The 13,975-nt window shown below is 56.7% G+C and overlaps 69 pseudogenes; all 69 read right to left on the reverse strand.

Annotated features, from left to right (window-relative positions):
• Nucleotides 1-34: 34 nt before the first annotated feature.
• LOC136598302 (5S ribosomal RNA) lies at nt 35-154 on the reverse strand (annotated as a pseudogene).
• An 80-nt stretch (nt 155-234) lies between these two features.
• Nucleotides 235-353, reverse strand: LOC136598077 (5S ribosomal RNA; annotated as a pseudogene).
• Nucleotides 354-433: 80 nt separating this feature from the next.
• Nucleotides 434-552, reverse strand: LOC136598089 (5S ribosomal RNA; annotated as a pseudogene).
• Nucleotides 553-632: 80 nt separating this feature from the next.
• On the reverse strand, nt 633-751 carry LOC136598127 (5S ribosomal RNA; annotated as a pseudogene).
• An 80-nt stretch (nt 752-831) lies between these two features.
• On the reverse strand, nt 832-950 carry LOC136598101 (5S ribosomal RNA; annotated as a pseudogene).
• An 80-nt stretch (nt 951-1,030) lies between these two features.
• LOC136598113 (5S ribosomal RNA) lies at nt 1,031-1,149 on the reverse strand (annotated as a pseudogene).
• Nucleotides 1,150-1,229: 80 nt separating this feature from the next.
• LOC136598125 (5S ribosomal RNA) lies at nt 1,230-1,348 on the reverse strand (annotated as a pseudogene).
• Nucleotides 1,349-1,428: 80 nt separating this feature from the next.
• LOC136597918 (5S ribosomal RNA) lies at nt 1,429-1,547 on the reverse strand (annotated as a pseudogene).
• An 80-nt stretch (nt 1,548-1,627) lies between these two features.
• LOC136598137 (5S ribosomal RNA) lies at nt 1,628-1,746 on the reverse strand (annotated as a pseudogene).
• Nucleotides 1,747-1,826: 80 nt separating this feature from the next.
• On the reverse strand, nt 1,827-1,945 carry LOC136598149 (5S ribosomal RNA; annotated as a pseudogene).
• An 80-nt stretch (nt 1,946-2,025) lies between these two features.
• Nucleotides 2,026-2,144, reverse strand: LOC136598163 (5S ribosomal RNA; annotated as a pseudogene).
• An 80-nt stretch (nt 2,145-2,224) lies between these two features.
• Nucleotides 2,225-2,344, reverse strand: LOC136598310 (5S ribosomal RNA; annotated as a pseudogene).
• Nucleotides 2,345-2,424: 80 nt separating this feature from the next.
• Nucleotides 2,425-2,543, reverse strand: LOC136598175 (5S ribosomal RNA; annotated as a pseudogene).
• An 81-nt stretch (nt 2,544-2,624) lies between these two features.
• LOC136598256 (5S ribosomal RNA) lies at nt 2,625-2,743 on the reverse strand (annotated as a pseudogene).
• Nucleotides 2,744-2,823: 80 nt separating this feature from the next.
• On the reverse strand, nt 2,824-2,942 carry LOC136598187 (5S ribosomal RNA; annotated as a pseudogene).
• An 80-nt stretch (nt 2,943-3,022) lies between these two features.
• LOC136598292 (5S ribosomal RNA) lies at nt 3,023-3,141 on the reverse strand (annotated as a pseudogene).
• Nucleotides 3,142-3,221: 80 nt separating this feature from the next.
• Nucleotides 3,222-3,340, reverse strand: LOC136598199 (5S ribosomal RNA; annotated as a pseudogene).
• An 80-nt stretch (nt 3,341-3,420) lies between these two features.
• On the reverse strand, nt 3,421-3,539 carry LOC136598211 (5S ribosomal RNA; annotated as a pseudogene).
• An 80-nt stretch (nt 3,540-3,619) lies between these two features.
• On the reverse strand, nt 3,620-3,738 carry LOC136598223 (5S ribosomal RNA; annotated as a pseudogene).
• An 80-nt stretch (nt 3,739-3,818) lies between these two features.
• Nucleotides 3,819-3,937, reverse strand: LOC136598235 (5S ribosomal RNA; annotated as a pseudogene).
• An 80-nt stretch (nt 3,938-4,017) lies between these two features.
• LOC136598247 (5S ribosomal RNA) lies at nt 4,018-4,136 on the reverse strand (annotated as a pseudogene).
• Nucleotides 4,137-4,216: 80 nt separating this feature from the next.
• On the reverse strand, nt 4,217-4,335 carry LOC136598259 (5S ribosomal RNA; annotated as a pseudogene).
• An 80-nt stretch (nt 4,336-4,415) lies between these two features.
• Nucleotides 4,416-4,534, reverse strand: LOC136598257 (5S ribosomal RNA; annotated as a pseudogene).
• Nucleotides 4,535-4,614: 80 nt separating this feature from the next.
• Nucleotides 4,615-4,733, reverse strand: LOC136598258 (5S ribosomal RNA; annotated as a pseudogene).
• Nucleotides 4,734-4,813: 80 nt separating this feature from the next.
• On the reverse strand, nt 4,814-4,932 carry LOC136598303 (5S ribosomal RNA; annotated as a pseudogene).
• Nucleotides 4,933-5,012: 80 nt separating this feature from the next.
• Nucleotides 5,013-5,131, reverse strand: LOC136598271 (5S ribosomal RNA; annotated as a pseudogene).
• An 87-nt stretch (nt 5,132-5,218) lies between these two features.
• Nucleotides 5,219-5,337, reverse strand: LOC136598285 (5S ribosomal RNA; annotated as a pseudogene).
• Nucleotides 5,338-5,417: 80 nt separating this feature from the next.
• Nucleotides 5,418-5,536, reverse strand: LOC136598297 (5S ribosomal RNA; annotated as a pseudogene).
• An 80-nt stretch (nt 5,537-5,616) lies between these two features.
• Nucleotides 5,617-5,735, reverse strand: LOC136598309 (5S ribosomal RNA; annotated as a pseudogene).
• An 80-nt stretch (nt 5,736-5,815) lies between these two features.
• Nucleotides 5,816-5,935, reverse strand: LOC136598311 (5S ribosomal RNA; annotated as a pseudogene).
• An 80-nt stretch (nt 5,936-6,015) lies between these two features.
• Nucleotides 6,016-6,134, reverse strand: LOC136598319 (5S ribosomal RNA; annotated as a pseudogene).
• An 80-nt stretch (nt 6,135-6,214) lies between these two features.
• On the reverse strand, nt 6,215-6,333 carry LOC136598320 (5S ribosomal RNA; annotated as a pseudogene).
• An 80-nt stretch (nt 6,334-6,413) lies between these two features.
• Nucleotides 6,414-6,532, reverse strand: LOC136598321 (5S ribosomal RNA; annotated as a pseudogene).
• An 80-nt stretch (nt 6,533-6,612) lies between these two features.
• Nucleotides 6,613-6,731, reverse strand: LOC136598322 (5S ribosomal RNA; annotated as a pseudogene).
• An 80-nt stretch (nt 6,732-6,811) lies between these two features.
• LOC136598323 (5S ribosomal RNA) lies at nt 6,812-6,930 on the reverse strand (annotated as a pseudogene).
• Nucleotides 6,931-7,010: 80 nt separating this feature from the next.
• Nucleotides 7,011-7,129, reverse strand: LOC136598324 (5S ribosomal RNA; annotated as a pseudogene).
• Nucleotides 7,130-7,209: 80 nt separating this feature from the next.
• On the reverse strand, nt 7,210-7,328 carry LOC136598325 (5S ribosomal RNA; annotated as a pseudogene).
• Nucleotides 7,329-7,408: 80 nt separating this feature from the next.
• On the reverse strand, nt 7,409-7,527 carry LOC136598328 (5S ribosomal RNA; annotated as a pseudogene).
• An 80-nt stretch (nt 7,528-7,607) lies between these two features.
• Nucleotides 7,608-7,726, reverse strand: LOC136598329 (5S ribosomal RNA; annotated as a pseudogene).
• An 80-nt stretch (nt 7,727-7,806) lies between these two features.
• On the reverse strand, nt 7,807-7,925 carry LOC136598330 (5S ribosomal RNA; annotated as a pseudogene).
• Nucleotides 7,926-8,005: 80 nt separating this feature from the next.
• LOC136598331 (5S ribosomal RNA) lies at nt 8,006-8,124 on the reverse strand (annotated as a pseudogene).
• Nucleotides 8,125-8,204: 80 nt separating this feature from the next.
• LOC136598332 (5S ribosomal RNA) lies at nt 8,205-8,323 on the reverse strand (annotated as a pseudogene).
• An 80-nt stretch (nt 8,324-8,403) lies between these two features.
• Nucleotides 8,404-8,522, reverse strand: LOC136598222 (5S ribosomal RNA; annotated as a pseudogene).
• An 80-nt stretch (nt 8,523-8,602) lies between these two features.
• On the reverse strand, nt 8,603-8,721 carry LOC136597913 (5S ribosomal RNA; annotated as a pseudogene).
• An 80-nt stretch (nt 8,722-8,801) lies between these two features.
• On the reverse strand, nt 8,802-8,920 carry LOC136597914 (5S ribosomal RNA; annotated as a pseudogene).
• Nucleotides 8,921-9,000: 80 nt separating this feature from the next.
• On the reverse strand, nt 9,001-9,121 carry LOC136598318 (5S ribosomal RNA; annotated as a pseudogene).
• An 80-nt stretch (nt 9,122-9,201) lies between these two features.
• On the reverse strand, nt 9,202-9,320 carry LOC136597915 (5S ribosomal RNA; annotated as a pseudogene).
• An 80-nt stretch (nt 9,321-9,400) lies between these two features.
• Nucleotides 9,401-9,519, reverse strand: LOC136597916 (5S ribosomal RNA; annotated as a pseudogene).
• Nucleotides 9,520-9,599: 80 nt separating this feature from the next.
• On the reverse strand, nt 9,600-9,718 carry LOC136598224 (5S ribosomal RNA; annotated as a pseudogene).
• An 80-nt stretch (nt 9,719-9,798) lies between these two features.
• Nucleotides 9,799-9,917, reverse strand: LOC136597917 (5S ribosomal RNA; annotated as a pseudogene).
• An 80-nt stretch (nt 9,918-9,997) lies between these two features.
• LOC136597930 (5S ribosomal RNA) lies at nt 9,998-10,116 on the reverse strand (annotated as a pseudogene).
• An 80-nt stretch (nt 10,117-10,196) lies between these two features.
• Nucleotides 10,197-10,315, reverse strand: LOC136597919 (5S ribosomal RNA; annotated as a pseudogene).
• Nucleotides 10,316-10,395: 80 nt separating this feature from the next.
• On the reverse strand, nt 10,396-10,514 carry LOC136598135 (5S ribosomal RNA; annotated as a pseudogene).
• An 80-nt stretch (nt 10,515-10,594) lies between these two features.
• Nucleotides 10,595-10,713, reverse strand: LOC136597921 (5S ribosomal RNA; annotated as a pseudogene).
• An 80-nt stretch (nt 10,714-10,793) lies between these two features.
• On the reverse strand, nt 10,794-10,912 carry LOC136598234 (5S ribosomal RNA; annotated as a pseudogene).
• Nucleotides 10,913-10,992: 80 nt separating this feature from the next.
• LOC136597922 (5S ribosomal RNA) lies at nt 10,993-11,111 on the reverse strand (annotated as a pseudogene).
• An 80-nt stretch (nt 11,112-11,191) lies between these two features.
• Nucleotides 11,192-11,310, reverse strand: LOC136597923 (5S ribosomal RNA; annotated as a pseudogene).
• Nucleotides 11,311-11,390: 80 nt separating this feature from the next.
• On the reverse strand, nt 11,391-11,509 carry LOC136598182 (5S ribosomal RNA; annotated as a pseudogene).
• Nucleotides 11,510-11,589: 80 nt separating this feature from the next.
• Nucleotides 11,590-11,708, reverse strand: LOC136597924 (5S ribosomal RNA; annotated as a pseudogene).
• An 80-nt stretch (nt 11,709-11,788) lies between these two features.
• On the reverse strand, nt 11,789-11,907 carry LOC136598153 (5S ribosomal RNA; annotated as a pseudogene).
• An 80-nt stretch (nt 11,908-11,987) lies between these two features.
• LOC136597925 (5S ribosomal RNA) lies at nt 11,988-12,106 on the reverse strand (annotated as a pseudogene).
• Nucleotides 12,107-12,186: 80 nt separating this feature from the next.
• On the reverse strand, nt 12,187-12,305 carry LOC136598289 (5S ribosomal RNA; annotated as a pseudogene).
• An 80-nt stretch (nt 12,306-12,385) lies between these two features.
• Nucleotides 12,386-12,504, reverse strand: LOC136598260 (5S ribosomal RNA; annotated as a pseudogene).
• Nucleotides 12,505-12,584: 80 nt separating this feature from the next.
• LOC136597926 (5S ribosomal RNA) lies at nt 12,585-12,703 on the reverse strand (annotated as a pseudogene).
• Nucleotides 12,704-12,983: 280 nt separating this feature from the next.
• On the reverse strand, nt 12,984-13,102 carry LOC136597927 (5S ribosomal RNA; annotated as a pseudogene).
• Nucleotides 13,103-13,182: 80 nt separating this feature from the next.
• On the reverse strand, nt 13,183-13,301 carry LOC136598193 (5S ribosomal RNA; annotated as a pseudogene).
• Nucleotides 13,302-13,381: 80 nt separating this feature from the next.
• Nucleotides 13,382-13,500, reverse strand: LOC136598225 (5S ribosomal RNA; annotated as a pseudogene).
• Nucleotides 13,501-13,580: 80 nt separating this feature from the next.
• LOC136597928 (5S ribosomal RNA) lies at nt 13,581-13,699 on the reverse strand (annotated as a pseudogene).
• Nucleotides 13,700-13,779: 80 nt separating this feature from the next.
• Nucleotides 13,780-13,898, reverse strand: LOC136598159 (5S ribosomal RNA; annotated as a pseudogene).
• Nucleotides 13,899-13,975: the final 77 nt, after the last annotated feature.

The raw sequence follows: 13,975 nt of genomic DNA on the forward strand, positions 1-13,975 counted from the left end.
TCGAAAAGGAAAGAAACCTACTCACGGCCTTAAAAGACAACGGGGACCTGGGATTCCCAGCCGGTCACCCATACTGGTACAGGCCAGGCCTCAAGCTGGCTGGCGGCCGCGATCTGACGAGAGCAGGCACATTCAGCTTAGAATGCCCGTTGACAGCTCCTCCTCCTTTCCTATGGGCTTTCTGCAGTGCGAACGCACCTCCGAAACGGAAAGAAACCTACTCACGGCCTTAAAAGTCAACGGGACCTGGGATTCCCAGCCGGTCACCCATACTGGTACTTGCCAGGCCTCAAGCTGGCTGGCGGCCGCGATCTGACGAGAGCAGGCACATTCAGCTTAGAATGCCCGTTGACAGCTTCTCCTCCTTTCCTATGGGCTTTCTGCAGTGCGAACGCACCTCCGAAAAGGAAAGAAACCTACTCACGGCCTTAAAAGTCAACGGGACCTGGGATTCCCAGCCGGTCACCCATACTGGTACTTGCCAGGCCTCAAGCTGGCTGGCGGCCGCGATCTGACGAGAGCAGGCACATTCAGCTTAGAATGCCCGTTGACAGCTCCTCCTCCTTTCCTATGGGCTTTCTGCAGTGCGAACGCACCTCCGAAACGGAAAGAAACCTACTCACGGCCTTAAAAGTCAACGGGACCTGGGATTCCCAGCCGGTCACCCATACTGGTACTTGCCAGGCCTCAAGCTGGCTGGCAGCCGCGATCTGACGAGAGCAGGCACATTCAGCTTAGAATGCCCGTTGACAGCTTCTCCTCCTTTCCTATGGGCTTTCTGCAGTGCGAACGCACCTCCGAAAAGGAAAGAAACCTACTCACGGCCTTAAAAGTCAACGGGACCTGGGATTCCCAGCCGGTCACCCATACTGGTACTTGCCAGGCCTCAAGCTGGCTGGCGGCCGCGATCTGACGAGAGCAGGCACATTCAGCTTAGAATGCCCGTTGACAGCTCCTCCTCCTTTCCTATGGGCTTTCTGCAGTGCGAACGCACCTCCGAAACGGAAAGAAACCTACTCACGGCCTTAAAAGTCAACGGGACCTGGGATTCCCAGCCGGTCACCCATACTGGTACTTGCCAGGCCTCAAGCTGGCTGGCGGCCGCGATCTGACGAGAGCAGGCACATTCAGCTTAGAATGCCCGTTGACAGCTCCTCCTCCTTTCCTATGGGCTTTCTGCAGTGCGAACGCACCTCCGAAAAGGAAAGAAACCTACTCACGGCCTTAAAAGTCAACGGGACCTGGGATTCCCAGCCGGTCACCCATACTGGTACTTGCCAGGCCTCAAGCTGGCTGGCGGCCGCGATCTGACGAGAGCAGGCACATTCAGCTTAGAATGCCCGTTGACAGCTCCTCCTCCTTTCCTATGGGCTTTCTGCAGTGCGAACGCACCTCCGAAAAGGAAAGAAACCTACTCACGGCCTTAAAAGTCAACGGGACCTGGGATTCCCAGCCGGTCACCCATACTGGTACTTGCCAGGCCTCAAGCTGGCTGGCGGCTGCGATCTGACGAGAGCAGGCACATTCAGCTTAGAATGCCCGTTGACAGCTCCTCCTCCTTTCCTATGGGCTTTCTGCAGTGCGAACGCACCTCCGAAAAGGAAAGAAACCTACTCACGGCCTTAAAAGTCAACGGGACCTGGGATTCCCAGCCGGTCACCCATACTGGTACTTGCCAGGCCTCAAGCTGGCTGGCGGCCGCGATCTGACGAGAGCAGGCACATTCAGCTTAGAATGCCCGTTGACAGCTCCTCCTCCTTTCCTATGGGCTTTCTGCAGTGCGAACGCACCTCCGAAAAGGAAAGAAACCTACTCACGGCCTTAAAAGTCAACGGGACCTGGGATTCCCAGCCGGTCACCCATACTGGTACTTGCCAGGCCTCAAGCTGGCTGGCGGCCGCGATCTGACGAGAGCAGGCACATTCAGCTTAGAATGCCCGTTGACAGCTCCTCCTCCTTTCCTATGGGCTTTCTGCAGTGCGAACGCACCTCCGAAAAGGAAAGAAACCTACTCACGGCCTTAAAAGTCAACGGGACCTGGGATTCCCAGCCGGTCACCCATACTGGTACTTGCCAGGCCTCAAGCTGGCTGGCGGCCGCGATCTGACGAGAGCAGGCACATTCAGCTTAGAATGCCCGTTGACAGCTCCTCCTCCTTTCCTATGGGCTTTCTGCAGTGCGAACGCACCTCCGAAAAGGAAAGAAACCTACTCACGGCCTTAAAAGTCAACGGGACCTGGGATTCCCAGCCGGTCACCCATACTGGTACTTGCCAGGCCTCAAGCTGGCTGGCGGCCAGCGATCTGACGAGAGCAGGCACATTCAGCTTAGAATGCCCGTTGACAGCTCCTCCTCCTTTCCTATGGGCTTTCTGCAGTGCGAACGCACCTCCGAAAAGGAAAGAAACCTACTCACGGCCTTAAAAGTCAACGGGACCTGGGATTCCCAGCCGGTCACCCATACTGGTACTTGCCAGGCCTCAAGCTGGCTGGCGGCCGCGATCTGACGAGAGCAGGCACATTCAGCTTAGAATGCCCGTTGACAGCTCCTCCTCCTTTCCTATGGGCTTTCTGCAGTGCGAACGCACCTCCGAAACGGAAAGGAAACCTACTCACGGCCTTAAAAGTCAACGGGACCTGGGATTCCCAGCCGGTCACCCATACTGGTACTTGCCAGGCCTCAAGCTGGCTGGCGGCCGCGATCTGACGAGAGCAGGCACATTCAGCTTTGAATGCCCGTTGACAGCTCCTCCTCCTTTCCTATGGGCTTTCTGCAGTGCGAACGCACCTCCGAAAAGGAAAGCAACCTACTCACGGCCTTAAAAGTCAACGGGACCTGGGATTCCCAGCCGGTCACCCATACTGGTACTTGCCAGGCCTCAAGCTGGCTGGCGGCCGCGATCTGACGAGAGCAGGCACATTCAGCTTAGAATGCCCGTTGACAGCTCCTCCTCCTTTCCTATGGGCTTTCTGCAGTGCGAACGCACCTCCGAAAAGGAAAGCAACCTACTCACGGCCTTAAAAGTCAACTGGACCTGGGATTCCCAGCCGGTCACCCATACTGGTACTTGCCAGGCCTCAAGCTGGCTGGCGGCCGCGATCTGACGAGAGCAGGCACATTCAGCTAAGAATGCCCGTTGACAGCTCCTCCTCCTTTCCTATGGGCTTTCTGCAGTGCGAACGCACCTCCGAAAAGGAAAGAAACCTACTCACGGCCTTAAAAGTCAACGGGACCTGGGATTCCCAGCCGGTCACCCATACTGGTACTTGCCAGGCCTCAAGCTGGCTGGCGGCCGCGATCTGACGAGAGCAGGCACATTCAGCTTAGAATGCCCGTTGACAGCTCCTCCTCCTTTCCTATGGGCTTTCTGCAGTGCGAACGCACCTCCGAAAAGGAAAGAAACCTACTCACGGCCTTAAAAGTCAACGGGACCTGGGATTCCCAGCCGGTCACCCATACTGGTACTTGCCAGGCCTCAAGCTGGCTGGCGGCCGCGATCTGACGAGAGCAGGCACATTCAGCTTAGAATGCCCGTTGACAGCTCCTCCTCCTTTCCTATGGGCTTTCTGCAGTGCGAACGCACCTCCGAAAAGGAAAGAAACCTACTCACGGCCTTAAAAGTCAACGGGACCTGGGATTCCCAGCCGGTCACCCATACTGGTACTTGCCAGGCCTCAAGCTGGCTGGCGGCCGCGATCTGACGAGAGCAGGCACATTCAGCTTAGAATGCCCGTTGACAGCTCCTCCTCCTTTCCTATGGGCTTTCTGCAGTGCGAACGCACCTCCGAAAAGGAAAGAAACCTACTCACGGCCTTAAAAGTCAACGGGACCTGGGATTCCCAGCCGGTCACCCATACTGGTACTTGCCAGGCCTCAAGCTGGCTGGCGGCCGCGATCTGACGAGAGCAGGCACATTCAGCTTAGAATGCCCGTTGACAGCTCCTCCTCCTTTCCTATGGGCTTTCTGCAGTGCGAACGCACCTCCGAAAAGGAAAGAAACCTACTCACGGCCTTAAAAGTCAACGGGACCTGGGATTCCCAGCCGGTCACCCATACTGGTACTTGCCAGGCCTCAAGCTGGCTGGCGGCCGCGATCTGACGAGAGCAGGCACATTCAGCTTAGAATGCCCGTTGACAGCTCCTCCTCCTTTCCTATGGGCTTTCTGCAGTGCGAACGCACCTCCGAAAAGGAAAGAAACCTACTCACGGCCTTAAAAGTCAACGGGACCTGGGATTCCCAGCCGGTCACCCATACTGGTACTTGCCAGGCCTCAAGCTGGCTGGCGGCCGCGATCTGACGAGAGCAGGCACATTCAGCTTAGAATGCCCGTTGACAGCTCCTCCTCCTTTCCTATGGGCTTTCTGCAGTGCGAACGCACCTCCGAAAAGGAAAGAAACCTACTCACGGCCTTAAAAGTCAACGGGACCTGGGATTCCCAGCCGGTCACCCATACTGGTACTTGCCAGGCCTCAAGCTGGCTGGCGGCCGCGATCTGACGAGAGCAGGCACATTCAGCTTTGAATGCCCGTTGACAGCTCCTCCTCCTTTCCTATGGGCTTTCTGCAGTGCGAACGCACCTCCGAAACGGAAAGGAACCTACTCACGGCCTTAAAAGTCAACGGGACCTGGGATTCCCAGCCGGTCACCCATACTGGTACTTGCCAGGCCTCAAGCTGGCTGGCGGCCGCGATCTGACGAGAGCAGGCACATTCAGCTTTGAATGCCCGTTGACAGCTCCTCCTCCTTTCCTATGGGCTTTCTGCAGTGCGAACGCACCTCCGAAAAGGAAAGCAACCTACTCACGGCCTTAAAAGTCAACTGGACCTGGGATTCCCAGCCGGTCACCCATACTGGTACTTGCCAGGCCTCAAGCTGGCTGGCGGCCGCGATCTGACGAGAGCAGGCACATTCAGCTAAGAATGCCTGTTGACAGCTCCTCCTCCTTTCCTATGGGCTTTCTGCAGTGCGAACGCACCTCCGAAAAGGAAAGAAACCTACTCACGGCCTTAAAAGTCAACGGGACCTGGGATTCCCAGCCGGTCACCCATACTGGTACTTGCCAGGCCTCAAGCTGGCTGGCGGCCGCGATCTGACGAGAGCAGGCACATTCAGCTTAGAATGCCCGTTGACAGCTCCTCCTCCTTTCCTATGGGCTTTCTGCAGTGCGAACGCACCTCCGAACGGAAGAACGGAAAGAAACCTACTCACGGCCTTAAAAGTCAACGGGACCTGGGATTCCCAGCCGGTCACCCATACTGGTACTTGCCAGGCCTCAAGCTGGCTGGCGGCCGCGATCTGACGAGAGCAGGCACATTCAGCTTAGAATGCCCGTTGACAGCTCCTCCTCCTTTCCTATGGGCTTTCTGCAGTGCGAACGCACCTCCGAAAAGGAAAGAAACCTACTCACGGCCTTAAAAGTCAACGGGACCTGGGATTCCCAGCCGGTCACCCATACTGGTACTTGCCAGGCCTCAAGCTGGCTGGCGGCCGCGATCTGACGAGAGCAGGCACATTCAGCTTAGAATGCCCGTTGACAGCTCCTCCTCCTTTCCTATGGGCTTTCTGCAGTGCGAACGCACCTCCGAAAAGGAAAGAAACCTACTCACGGCCTTAAAAGTCAACGGGACCTGGGATTCCCAGCCGGTCACCCATACTGGTACTTGCCAGGCCTCAAGCTGGCTGGCGGCCGCGATCTGACGAGAGCAGGCACATTCAGCTTAGAATGCCCGTTGACAGCTCCTCCTCCTTTCCTATGGGCTTTCTGCAGTGCGAACGCACCTCCGAAAAGGAAAGAAACCTACTCACGGCCTTAAAAGTCAACGGGACCTGGGATTCCCAGCCGGTCACCCATACTGGTACTTGCCAGGCCTCAAGCTGGCTGGCGGCCAGCGATCTGACGAGAGCAGGCACATTCAGCTTAGAATGCCCGTTGACAGCTCCTCCTCCTTTCCTATGGGCTTTCTGCAGTGCGAACGCACCTCCGAAAAGGAAAGAAACCTACTCACGGCCTTAAAAGTCAACGGGACCTGGGATTCCCAGCCGGTCACCCATACTGGTACTTGCCAGGCCTCAAGCTGGCTGGCGGCCGCGATCTGACGAGAGCAGGCACATTCAGCTTAGAATGCCCGTTGACAGCTCCTCCTCCTTTCCTATGGGCTTTCTGCAGTGCGAACGCACCTCCGAAAAGGAAAGAAACCTACTCACGGCCTTAAAAGTCAACGGGACCTGGGATTCCCAGCCGGTCACCCATACTGGTACTTGCCAGGCCTCAAGCTGGCTGGCGGCCGCGATCTGACGAGAGCAGGCACATTCAGCTTAGAATGCCCGTTGACAGCTCCTCCTCCTTTCCTATGGGCTTTCTGCAGTGCGAACGCACCTCCGAAAAGGAAAGAAACCTACTCACGGCCTTAAAAGTCAACGGGACCTGGGATTCCCAGCCGGTCACCCATACTGGTACTTGCCAGGCCTCAAGCTGGCTGGCGGCCGCGATCTGACGAGAGCAGGCACATTCAGCTTAGAATGCCCGTTGACAGCTCCTCCTCCTTTCCTATGGGCTTTCTGCAGTGCGAACGCACCTCCGAAAAGGAAAGAAACCTACTCACGGCCTTAAAAGTCAACGGGACCTGGGATTCCCAGCCGGTCACCCATACTGGTACTTGCCAGGCCTCAAGCTGGCTGGCGGCCGCGATCTGACGAGAGCAGGCACATTCAGCTTAGAATGCCCGTTGACAGCTCCTCCTCCTTTCCTATGGGCTTTCTGCAGTGCGAACGCACCTCCGAAAAGGAAAGAAACCTACTCACGGCCTTAAAAGTCAACGGGACCTGGGATTCCCAGCCGGTCACCCATACTGGTACTTGCCAGGCCTCAAGCTGGCTGGCGGCCGCGATCTGACGAGAGCAGGCACATTCAGCTTAGAATGCCCGTTGACAGCTCCTCCTCCTTTCCTATGGGCTTTCTGCAGTGCGAACGCACCTCCGAAAAGGAAAGAAACCTACTCACGGCCTTAAAAGTCAACGGGACCTGGGATTCCCAGCCGGTCACCCATACTGGTACTTGCCAGGCCTCAAGCTGGCTGGCGGCCGCGATCTGACGAGAGCAGGCACATTCAGCTTAGAATGCCCGTTGACAGCTCCTCCTCCTTTCCTATGGGCTTTCTGCAGTGCGAACGCACCTCCGAAAAGGAAAGAAACCTACTCACGGCCTTAAAAGTCAACGGGACCTGGGATTCCCAGCCGGTCACCCATACTGGTACTTGCCAGGCCTCAAGCTGGCTGGCGGCCGCGATCTGACGAGAGCAGGCACATTCAGCTTAGAATGCCCGTTGACAGCTCCTCCTCCTTTCCTATGGGCTTTCTGCAGTGCGAACGCACCTCCGAAAAGGAAAGAAACCTACTCACGGCCTTAAAAGTCAACGGGACCTGGGATTCCCAGCCGGTCACCCATACTGGTACTTGCCAGGCCTCAAGCTGGCTGGCGGCCGCGATCTGACGAGAGCAGGCACATTCAGCTTAGAATGCCCGTTGACAGCTCCTCCTCCTTTCCTATGGGCTTTCTGCAGTGCGAACGCACCTCCGAAAAGGAAAGAAACCTACTCACGGCCTTAAAAGTCAACGGGACCTGGGATTCCCAGCCGGTCACCCATACTGGTACTTGCCAGGCCTCAAGCTGGCTGGCGGCCGCGATCTGACGAGAGCAGGCACATTCAGCTTAGAATGCCCGTTGACAGCTCCTCCTCCTTTCCTATGGGCTTTCTGCAGTGCGAACGCACCTCCGAAAAGGAAAGAAACCTACTCACGGCCTTAAAAGTCAACGGGACCTGGGATTCCCAGCCGGTCACCCATACTGGTACTTGCCAGGCCTCAAGCTGGCTGGCGGCCGCGATCTGACGAGAGCAGGCACATTCAGCTTAGAATGCCCGTTGACAGCTCCTCCTCCTTTCCTATGGGCTTTCTGCAGTGCGAACGCACCTCCGAAACGGAAAGAAACCTACTCACGGCCTTAAAAGTCAACGGGACCTGGGATTCCCAGCCGGTCACCCATACTGGTACTTGCCAGGCCTCAAGCTGGCTGGCGGCCGCGATCTGACGAGAGCAGGCACATTCAGCTTAGAATGCCCGTTGACAGCTCCTCCTCCTTTCCTATGGGCTTTCTGCAGTGCGAACGCACCTCCGAAAAGGAAAGAAACCTACTCACGGCCTTAAAAGTCAACGGGACCTGGGATTCCCAGCCGGTCACCCATACTGGTACTTGCCAGGCCTCAAGCTGGCTGGCGGCCGCGATCTGACGAGAGCAGGCACATTCAGCTTAGAATGCCCGTTGACAGCTCCTCTTCCTTTCCTATGGGCTTTCTGCAGTGCGAACGCACCTCCGAAAAGGAAAGAAACCTACTCACGGCCTTAAAAGTCAACGGGACCTGGGATTCCCAGCCGGTCACCCATACTGGTACTTGCCAGGCCTCAAGCTGGCTGGCGGCCACGATCTGACGAGAGCAGGCACATTCAGCTTAGAATGCCCGTTGACAGCTCCTCCTCCTTTCCTATGGGCTTTCTGCAGTGCGAACGCACCTCCGAAAAGGAAAGAAACCTACTCACGGCCTTAAAAGTCAACGGGACCTGGGATTCCCAGCCGGTCACCCATACTGGTACTTGCCAGGCCTCAAGCTGGCTGGCGGCCGCGATCTGACGAGAGCAGGCACATTCAGCTTAGAATGCCCGTTGACAGCTCCTCCTCCTTTCCTATGGGCTTTCTGCAGTGCGAACGCACCTCCGAAACGGAAAGGAACCTACTCACGGCCTTAAAAGTCAACGGGACCTGGGATTCCCAGCCGGTCACCCATACTGGTACTTGCCAGGCCTCAAGCTGGCTGGCGGCCGCGATCTGACGAGAGCAGGCACATTCAGCTTAGAATGCCCGTTGACAGCTCCTCCTCCTTTCCTATGGGCTTTCTGCAGTGCGAACGCACCTCCGAAACGGAAAGAAACCTACTCACGGCCTTAAAAGTCAACGGGACCTGGGATTCCCAGCCGGTCACCCATACTGGTACTTGCCAGGCCTCAAGCTGGCTGGCGGCTGCGATCTGACGAGAGCAGGGACACATTCAGATTAGAATGCCCGTTGACAGCTCCTCCTCCTTTCCTATGGGCTTTCTGCAGTGCGAACGCACCTCCGAAAAGGAAAGAAACCTACTCACGGCCTTAAAAGTCAACGGGACCTGGGATTCCCAGCCGGTCACCCATACTGGTACTTGCCAGGCCTCAAGCTGGCTGGCGGCCGCGATCTGACGAGAGCAGGCACATTCAGCTTAGAATGCCCGTTGACAGCTCCTCCTCCTTTCCTATGGGCTTTCTGCAGTGCGAACGCACCTCCGAAAAGGAAAGAAACCTACTCACGGCCTTAAAAGTCAACGGGACCTGGGATTCCCAGCCGGTCACCCATACTGGTACTTGCCAGGCCTCAAGCTGGCTGGCGGCCGCGATCTGACGAGAGCAGGCACATTCAGCTTAGAATGCCCGTTGACAGCTCCTCCTCCTTTCCTATGGGCTTACTGCAGTGCGAACGCACCTCCGAAAAGGAAAGAAACCTACTCACGGCCTTAAAAGTCAACGGGACCTGGGATTCCCAGCCGGTCACCCATACTGGTACTTGCCAGGCCTCAAGCTGGCTGGCGGCCACGATCTGACGAGAGCAGGCACATTCAGCTTAGAATGCCCGTTGACAGCTCCTCCTCCTTTCCTATGGGCTTTCTGCAGTGCGAACGCACCTCCGAAAAGGAAAGAAACCTACTCACGGCCTTAAAAGTCAACGGGACCTGGGATTCCCAGCCGGTCACCCATACTGGTACTTGCCAGGCCTCAAGCTGGCTGGCGGCCGCGATCTGACGAGAGCAGGCACATTCAGCTTAGAATGCCCGTTGACAGCTCCTCCTCCTTTCCTATGGGCTTTCTGCAGTGCGAACGCACCTCCGAAAAGGAAAGCAACCTACTCACGGCCTTAAAAGTCAACGGGACCTGGGATTCCCAGCCGGTCACCCATACTGGTACTTGCCAGGCCTCAAGCTGGCTGGCGGCTGCGATCTGACGAGAGCAGGCACATTCAGCTTAGAATGCCCGTTGACAGCTCCTCCTCCTTTCCTATGGGCTTTCTGCAGTGCGAACGCACCTCCGAAAAGGAAAGAAACCTACTCACGGCCTTAAAAGTCAACGGGACCTGGGATTCCCAGCCGGTCACCCATACTGGTACTTGCCAGGCCTCAAGCTGGCTGGCGGCCGCGATCTGACGAGAGCAGGCACATTCAGCTTAGAATGCCCGTTGACAGCTCCTCCTCCTTTCCTATGGGCTTTCTGCAGTGCGAACGCACCTCCGAAAAGGAAAGAAACCTACTCACGGCCTTAAAAGTCAACAGGACCTGGGATTCCCAGCCGGTCACCCATACTGGTACTTGCCAGGCCTCAAGCTGGCTGGCGGCCGCGATCTGACGAGAGCAGGCACATTCAGCTTAGAATGCCCGTTGACAGCTCCTCCTCCTTTCCTATGGGCTTTCTGCAGTGCGAACGCACCTCCGAAAAGGAAAGAAACCTACTCACGGCCTTAAAAGTCAACGGGACCTGGGATTCCCAGCCGGTCACCCATACTGGTACTTGCCAGGCCTCAAGCTGGCTGGCGGCCGCGATCTGACGAGAGCAGGCACATTCAGCTTAGAATGCCCGTTGACAGCTCCTCCTCCTTTCCTATGGGCTTTCTGCAGTGCGAACGCACCTCCGAAAAGGAAAGAAACCTACTCACGGCCTTAAAAGTCAACGGGACCTGGGATTCCCAGCCGGTCACCCATACTGGTACTTGCCAGGCCTCAAGCTGGCTGGCGGCCGCAATCTGACGAGAGCAGGCACATTCAGCTTAGAATGCCCGTTGACAGCTCCTCCTCCTTTCCTATGGGCTTTCTGCAGTGCGAACGCACCTCCGAAAAGGAAAGAAACCTACTCACGGCCTTAAAAGTCAACGGGACCTGGGATTCCCAGCCGGTCACCCATACTGGTACTTGCCAGGCCTCAAGCTGGCTGGCGGCCGCGATCTGACGAGAGCAGGCACATTCAGCTTAGAATGCCCGTTGACAGCTCCTCCTCCTTTCCTATGGGCTTTCTGCAGTGCGAACGCACCTCCGAAAAGGAAAGAAACCTACTCACGGCCTTAAAAGTCAACGGGACCTGGGATTCCCAGCCGGTCACCCATACTGGTACTTGCCAGGCCTCAAGCTGGCTGGCGGCCGCGATCTGACGAGAGCAGGCACATTCAGCTTAGAATGCCCGTTGACAGCTCCTCCTCCTTTCCTATGGGCTTTCTGCAGTGCGAACGCACCTCCGAAAAGGAAAGAAACCTACTCACGGCCTTAAAAGTCAACGGGACCTGAGATTCCCAGCCGGTCACCCATACTGGTACTTGCCAGGCCTCAAGCTGGCTGGCGGCCGCGATCTGACGAGAGCAGGCACATTCAGCTTAGAATGCCCGTTGACAGCTCCTCCTCCTTTCCTATGGGCTTTCTGCAGTGCGAACGCACCTCCGAAAAGGAAAGAAACCTACTCACGGCCTTAAAAGTCAACGGGACCTGGGATTCCCAGCCGGTCACCCATACTGGTACTTGCCAGGCCTCAAGCTGGCTGGCGGCCGCGATCTGACGAGAGCAGGCACATTCAGCTTAGAATGCCCGTTGACAGCTCCTCCTCCTTTCCTATGGGCTTTCTGCAGTGCGAACGCACCTCCGAAACGGAAAGAAACCTACTCACGGCCTTAAAAGTCAACGGGACCTGGGATTCCCAGCCGGTCACCCATACTGGTACTTGCCAGGCCTCAAGCTGGCTGGCGGCCGCGATCTGACGAGAGCAGGGACATTCAGCTTAGAATGCCCGTTGACAGCTCCTCCTCCTTTCCTATGGGCTTTCTGCAGTGCGAACGCACCTCCGAAAAGGAAAGAAACCTACTCACGGCCTTAAAAGTCAACGGGACCTGGGATTCCCAGCCGGTCACCCATACTGGTACTTGCCAGGCCTCAAGCTGGCTGGCGGCCGCGATCTGACGAGAGCAGGCACATTCAGCTTAGAATGCCCGTTGACAGCTCCTCTTCCTTTCCTATGGGCTTTCTGCAGTGCGAACGCACCTCCGAAAAGGAAAGAAACCTACTCACGGCCTTAAAAATCAACGGGACCTGGGATTCCCAGCCGGTCACCCATACTGGTACTTGCCAGGCCTCAAGCTGGCTGGCGGCCACGATCTGACGAGAGCAGGCACATTCAGCTTAGAATGCCCGTTGACAGCTCCTCCTCCTTTCCTATGGGCTTTCTGCAGTGCGAACGCACCTCCGAAAAGGAAAGAAACCTACTCACGGCCTTAAAAGTCAACGGGACCTGGGATTCCCAGCCGGTCACCCATACTGGTACTTGCCAGGCCTCAAGCTGGCTGGCGGCCGCGATCTGACGAGAGCAGGCACATTCAGCTTTGAATGCCCGTTGACAGCTCCTCCTCCTTTCCTATGGGCTTTCTGCAGTGCGAACGCACCTCCGAAACGGAAAGGAACCTACTCACGGCCTTAAAAGTCAACGGGACCTGGGATTCCCAGCCGGTCACCCATACTGGTACTTGCCAGGCCTCAAGCTGGCTGGCGGCCGCGATCTGACGAGAGCAGGCACATTCAGCTTAGAATGCCCGTTGACAGCTCCTCCTCCTTTCCTATGGGCTTTCTGCAGTGCGAACGCACCTCCGAAACGGAAAGAAACCTACTCACGGCCTTAAAAGTCAACGGGACCTGGGATTCCCAGCCGGTCACCCATACTGGTACTTGCCAGGCCTCAAGCTGGCTGGCGGCTGCGATCTGACGAGAGAGGGACACATTCAGATTAGAATGCCCGTTGACAGCTCCTCCTCCTTTCCTATGGGCTTTCTGCAGTGCGAACGCACCTCCGAAAAGGAAAGAAACCTACTCACGGCCTTAAAAGTCAACGGGACCTGGGATTCCCAGCCGGTCACCCATACTGGTACTTGCCAGGCCTCAAGCTGGCTGGCGGCCGCGATCTGACGAGAGCAGGCACATTCAGCTTAGAATGCCCGTTGACAGCTTCTCCTCCTTTCCTATGGGCTTTCTGCAGTGCGAACGCACCTCCGAAAAGGAAAGAAACCTACTCACGGCCTTAAAAGTCAACGGGACCTGGGATTCCCAGCCGGTCACCCATACTGGTACTTGCCAGGCCTCAAGCTGGCTGGCGGCCGCGATCTGACGAGAGCAGGCACATTCAGCTTAGAATTCCCGTTGACAGCTCCTCCTCCTTTCCTATGGGCTTACTGCAGTGCGAACGCACCTCCGAAAAGGAAAGAAACCTACTCACGGCCTTAAAAGTCAACGGGACCTGGGATTCCCAGCCGGTCACCCATACTGGTACTTGCCAGGCCTCAAGCTGGCTGGCGGCCACGATCTGACGAGAGCAGGCACATTCAGCTTAGAATGCCCGTTGACAGCTCCTCCTCCTTTCCTATGGGCTTTCTGCAGTGCGAACGCACCTCCGAAAAGGAAAGAAACCTACTCACGGCCTTAAAAGTCAACGGGACCTGGGATTCCCAGCCGGTCACCCATACTGGTACTTGCCAGGCCTCAAGCTGGCTGGCGGCCGCGATCTGACGAGAGCAGGCACATTCAGCTTAGAATGCCCGTTGACAGCTCCTCCTCCTTTCCTATGGGCTTTCTGCAGTGCGAACGCACCTCCGAAAAGGAAAGCAACCTACTCACGGCCTTAAAAGTCAACGGGACCTGGGATTCCCAGCCGGTCACCCATACTGGTACTTGCCAGGCCTCAAGCTGGCTGGCGGCTGCGATCTGACGAGAGCAGGCACATTCAGATTAGAATGCCCGTTGACAGCTCCTCCTCCTTTCCTATGGGCTTTCTGCAGTGCGAACGCACCTCCGAAAAGGAAAGAAACCTACTCACGGCCTT

The sequence above is a fragment of the Eleutherodactylus coqui genome, unplaced genomic scaffold (assembly GCF_035609145.1).
Source record: "Eleutherodactylus coqui strain aEleCoq1 unplaced genomic scaffold, aEleCoq1.hap1 HAP1_SCAFFOLD_448, whole genome shotgun sequence".
NCBI classification, from domain to species: domain Eukaryota; kingdom Metazoa; phylum Chordata; class Amphibia; order Anura; family Eleutherodactylidae; genus Eleutherodactylus; species Eleutherodactylus coqui.